The sequence below is a fragment of the Salmo salar genome, chromosome 22 (assembly GCF_965601325.2).
Source record: "Salmo salar chromosome 22, fSalSal1, whole genome shotgun sequence".
NCBI lineage: Eukaryota > Metazoa > Chordata > Actinopteri > Salmoniformes > Salmonidae > Salmo > Salmo salar.
Window position 1 is genome coordinate 10,127,191 of NC_138312.1, and position 6,054 is coordinate 10,133,244.

The 6,054-nt window shown below is 40.8% G+C and overlaps 1 protein-coding gene across 2 annotated transcripts in view; it reads right to left on the reverse strand.

Moving 5' to 3' along the window:
• Positions 1-5,310, reverse strand: part of LOC106582708 (synaptotagmin-2) — a 92,938-nt gene extending 87,628 nt beyond the window's left edge. For both annotated transcript variants that reach the window (XM_014166042.3, XM_014166039.3), the window contains exon 1: positions 4,939-5,310. The gene's annotated coding sequence lies outside the window, so the exon portion shown is untranslated. The remainder of the gene's footprint in view (positions 1-4,938) is intronic.
• Positions 5,311-6,054: the final 744 nt, after the last annotated feature.

Below are 6,054 nucleotides of genomic sequence, written 5' to 3' on the forward strand. Positions count from 1 at the left end.
AGTTGGGAGTATTAATGGTATTATAAGCAATTATACATTACTTTTCACAATGCTAATCTTTCATAACAATAATAAAAGGCCTTTAATCTATTACATTCAAATTGACTGCCAAGATACAGTACGTTATGTTGAAAAAAATCACAGATTCCACAAAGGGTGTTCCTCAAGAGCTGTTGACGGTGATTCAACGATCTTTGGAACGGAGAAGGTTGGGAAGCGCTGGTCTACAGTACAAAAACCATGTTAGAGACTTAGAATAGGCAGTGGTGGAAGAAGTACCCAATTGTCATGCTTGAGTAAAATTAAAGATACCTTAATATAAAATGGCTCAAGTAAAAGGGAAAGTCACCCAGTAAAATATTATTTGAGTAAAAGTCAATAAGTATTTGGTTTTAAATATACTTAAGTAACAAAAGTAAATGTAATTGCTAAAATATACTTAAGTATCAAAAGTAAAAGTATAAATAATTTCAAATCCCTTATATTAAGCAAACCAGAAAGCACCATTTTCTTTTTTTTTTTTTTATTTACGGATAGCCAGGGGCACACTCCAACACTCAGACATAATTTACAAACGAAGCATTTGTGCATAATGAGTCCACCAGATCAGAGGCAGTAGGGATGACCAGGAATGTGCATTGGACCATTTTCCAGTCCTGTTAATTAAGCATTTAAAATGTAACAAGTACTTTTGGGTGTCAGGGAAAATATACGGAGTAAAAAGTACATTATTTTCATTAGGAATGTAGTGAAGTAAAAGTAAAAGAAGTCAAAAATATAAATAGTAAAGTAAAGTACAGATACCCCAAGAAACAACTTAAGTAGTACATTAAAGTATTTTTACTTAAGTACTTTACACCACTGAGAATAGGCCGCATATGTCCAAAACCTGCTTCAGGTTTACAAAAACATTGTTGCCTTAAATTGGTTTATCATGTGTAAGAGAGCTATGGGGTCATGTTGTTTCAAGGATTTGAGCACATTATAAAACATTATACAGTACGTATGTACTTCATAGAAAGTGTTACCGAAATGTCTACCATGGGCATATGAAGACTTCACAGGCAAAAAAATATAGTTTTCAGACTCACAATTTAAAACATAATCTCAGTCTCATCCCACTGTGCACCAGATGTCTCATTAAGGATGTAGTGTCTTCTGGGAAACATCATTTTAGAATTTCATTTTGTTCCCACTTCTTAAGCAAGGCAATCTGATGAGACATCCCACTGAGACTGAACATCCTACTGTATCACTGTCCTCCACAACCACAACACATAAACACCAATTTACCATTATATTGCCTATCACAGCTGTGCTGAAGATTCATACAGACACACATGGATGCACCCGTCACTGTTTGAGAGGATGCCAATTTCACCCAAAAAGGATTATAGGGCGCTACACAATTCCATTTCATGAGCCATCAAGCAGACGCTCCTCTAAAACATACAAAACATCTCTCCTGGAGAGAGAGAGAGGAGCTCAGAAGCATGTGTCAAGGCTTTTCAGTGGCGATTTTAGCATGTAAATCTTTTAGCATGTAACTCAAAAACATTTCTTTATGCATGCCATCAAATCCACTACAAAGCACAACACAACACAGTACTTAACAATACATGAATTGTACTATGACAGTGACAAACGGTGCCCACAAACTGTTAGGGCCTACATAAAGCTGTCCCAACAGCAAAGCATTGTTTTCAGCACCATGGAGTGAATCCTTACCACCGCTATACCTGGCTGTCAGCTGAGCCTTGTCTGGCAGCGAAACAGTTCATTCAGCCTCATTTACTGCCTTTTTAAAAAACCATAGCTGAGATGGCTGACTTGCTTAAACAAATGTGTTTTCTACTGACAATTGAGATGGACAAACTATGGCATAAGGGAACGATGAGTGGATAAGAGTAATTTTGATTAAGACATAGAGAGCTAGGACGGACATAGTCAATACAGTCTAACTATTTGTTGAGCACCTTTGAAATATACAGTGACAGAATTCAGAACATGGGCCGTTCTTACAGTATTCTCCCTGTACACCACCAAGTCAGAACCGTAGGATAAATAAAAGGGGCATATAACCAGACAATGAAAGCTCTTACATTGTTCGAAGGTGACATTTCACCACCAAGCCAGGACAGTAGGCTAAGTTATGATGGGGAAAGGGACCAAATTATTAGGGTGAGGCACATGGGCTACTAACAGCTTACTTCACAACATACACTTTCTTAGCTACAGTATACATGTCTCCTTAGCATATTACATCATTTATGCAATGGCATACAATGCATTATTGGACTCACAGTTGTGCTGTGCTCACTTGAACAGAAAGGTGGCGTGGTGGTCCTTCTTGTGGGTAAATTTTGTCATCAAACTTTGTCATCAGTATTTAGCATTCTCTGGATTTATGGTGCTTTCAAGACAACTGGGAACTCTGAAAAAAAACAAGGTTGAATCATGACGTCAGTGATCTTGAGGTTGGAGCTCTAGAAAGTTCCCCGAGTTCCCGACTTCCTAGCTGGATGACCGTTCAAAACGTATTTTCCCAGTGGAGCTCACTGAAGTCTGAGATTTCCCAATTCCGAGTTTCCAGTTGTTTTGAATGCGGGAGAATGTATTCAACCTATTCTGGCTCATGGTGTTGCATGTGAATGTTTATTATTTTAAGCTTGGAAAAGAGAACCTTAAAACCCAGACCTGGACCACACACACTCTCCACTGAATAGCAGGCAGGGAAGAAAAATATGGATTGCTTTGCAATGCTTCCAGTTAGCCACTGATTTCTTCAAAACCACTCATTGTTGAATTTGCGATTTCCAACTTCTTGTGTAATGTTGATGTTAAATGGCCGATGAGCACCGATACGTTTGATCTATAATTTCTCTTCATATGACAAGGATTGAAAAGGATTTGCCTGTAGATTGTCGACGTGATTTATGATGATGACCGCTTGTCTAGCGGTATGATGTTGACATGATCAGTCCAATCAAAGCTACGGTAGATATAACGTGATTTGACGTGATTTTATTTAATTTGACGTCATTTTACCCTTTTTTGCTTCCAGGTTTAACCCTTTTGGGTTCCATGTAGAACCCTCTGTGGAAAGGGTTCTACATGGAACCCATAAGAGTTCTACCTGGAACCAAAAAGTGTTCTTGGGGACAGCGGAATAACCCTTTTAGGTTGTAGATAGCACCCTTTTTTCTTAGTACTGTAGAGGCCTGTTGAGATACAGGAATATTCATTAACGTATATTCTTATGTTGAGCGGGAAAGAAAACAACAGTTGACCTCAACTTGCAAAATATATAGTTGAATTACAGGCCTTACTACAATGCTGCATCTTCCTTTTGAAGCTCATCCATTTTAATCCACTTAAACCCCAGACTTTTCTCTCCCTCTTACCCCACCGACCCAAAATAACCCTGAATCCATCTCATTGATTTATAAACGAGTGGTCGTATCACCATCTGCACTGGTACGTATCTCAGTATCCTCCCTCATGACGTGGCCAACTCAGCACTATTCCACTCTGTGTGCGTGTGTGTGTGTGTGTGTGTGTGGCTGTGGCTCCTCTGAATCACCTCTGCTGTGCCAAGAGGAGGCGGACTCCTGAACATCACCTGATAACACAACAGCCCCATAGCATCTTGGAAACATATTCACTTCTCACCGTGGATGTTGCTGCCTTTCAATACAATCATCTTAATCTTGATTTGTAATATAGATGTTCTATCCTTATGCTTATGACTCATGACCAAGGTGTGCTTATAAGGAATACGGAATTGCTCAGCTCAGTTGGTAGACCATGGCACTTTCAATGCCAGGATAGTGGGTTCAATTCCCGGGACCACCCGTACGTAAAATGTATGCACGCATGACATAGTCGCTTTGGACAAAAGTGACTGCTCAATGGCATATATTATACGGTATATTATTATCAGGTATGAGATCTATAAACTGCTGCATTTTCACTGACTTCCACTTCACCTGACAAACAACGCCCTTCAGAGTGATGCGTAGGACTTTGAAAGCAGCCCAAGAAAATAAACGCTTTTTGTGGAATACGCAGTCAACATAGGCAGTGATGTTGCAACGCCTACAGGTACAAGCTACACATGGTGGAATGGGCCAATGTGGTTGATTTGGTATGAGAAACCTAGCTTTGACTGCTAAGATAACTTTTAAACCATTATGGTACAGTGTAACAGCTCTTCAGTGCATGGGCCCTTCCAGAATAGCTTGTTCAGCAGAATTGACCTTGCATGCGCCTCTCCAAGCATTGTACTGAACAGGGCTGTTCCTCTCATGATGTTACATCAAAGCTGCCATAATCTCATTTGATCAACTATCTACCTTCCATGTTCTCCAACTGTTAGGATAGCAAACTAACAGACTTGTATCAACATTATGTCAATCTTATATCAACTAAAGCAGTTTTATTATTGAAAAGGCATTTGAAAAACATTGAGTTGTGACTAAAACACACCCCACCGAACACTCTGGTCATAGTTTAATCAGCATACTTGAAGTGGATTGAATCCATAAGGTGTGAAATATGTTGTTTCAATGTTTTCTAATGTGAATATCCCCATCCCAAGTCTGACTCTTTCACACACATTTTCTACTATTATGTAACATGATACTGCAGCACTGTATGAAGCTACGCACGAGGACTTGACTCAATGCTGAGAGAGAAAGTTCCACTCTGGCAGCTTCCCTTTCCCTGAAGTGTCTCTATGCATTAAAACCATAGGAAATTACAACTGGGGAAGATATTATTGTCTGCTATAATTACTCTGAGCCTTTCCTTCTCCCACTGCAGTCATCTAGATAGATGGGCACTGTAATGAGGCATAGTACTGCCATGACTAAATGATACAAGACCACCGCATTCACTGATCATCAAACATGTACATACAGTAAGAAAGTGTATTACCTGTATCGGAGAGAGCTGTTGTCTCCTGAAAACGAGAGAGAGAGGGACTTCTCTCTGTAGCACCTGCAGGACACTTGAGATATGGTCTTAGAAGAAGAAAAAAAGTATTATCTTGAAGATGAATCGTTTTTGGTTTATCCCCTATGAAAAAGATAAGCCTATTGTAACTGCTCACTCCCTGCAGTCACCCCTGGGGGCCTCTTCCCAAAAGCCCTCTTCACACACACTCTCACACACACACACACACACACACAAAAGAGTTGTGGTAGGGCCTGTGCTGCTGAGTTAATCAGATGTGGGGGAGATGAAAAGAAGCACACACGCACATTAACATTCTCTCACACTGTAAATCAGCACCAGCATCAGAGCTATGTGCTGTTTCACTGCTGTATTTCCCGGCACTGCTGCCTCATTGGCTGAAGAGCTACTCAATAAAAATCCTACTTGTCATCAATTGGGTGGGGGGCTTTTTTATGGCGCACTCTGTACTCTGCTCCTCCTCCTCCTCTCTGTCATTTTTTCTCTCTCCAGTACACGCAGAGGGGAATGCTGAGCTTTGAAAATTATCTGAAGGGTGAAATGGAGGTTGGAGTGAAGGAGGGATGGAATGGAGAGGGAGAGTAAGGGAGCGAGGGAGGTGTAAAAACTGGGAGAATCGATAGGCAGGGAGGAGCGACGTGTCGTGCAGACGCTGAGCCTGGTACAATGCAGGGGCTCAGAGAATCTGGCCGTATGTGCTGCTCTCTCTTCCCGACAACGCTGTCTCTATGCAGGACCAGAGTGCAGTGAGGTGTGTGAAGTGGGAAAAGGGGGTGCCAATCTGCCAGGGTTGGCTCTGCTGCAGCAGAGCAGTCAGGAAGTTTGTCCAGGCAGCGGCCGTGACGCTACAGCAAACTCTGCTAGAGGAAAAAAGGCTATACTGTCCCTCTCTTTCTTTCTTTCACGCAGGTAATATGCGTGTGCAAAGCTGTCATCACGGCAAAGGGTGGCTACTTTGAAGAATGTCAAATATAAAATGCTTTTTGATTTGTTTAACACTTTTTTGGTTACTACATGATTCCATCTGTGTTATTTTATAGTTTTGATGTATGAATTTGATGATCCAATTTAAAAACA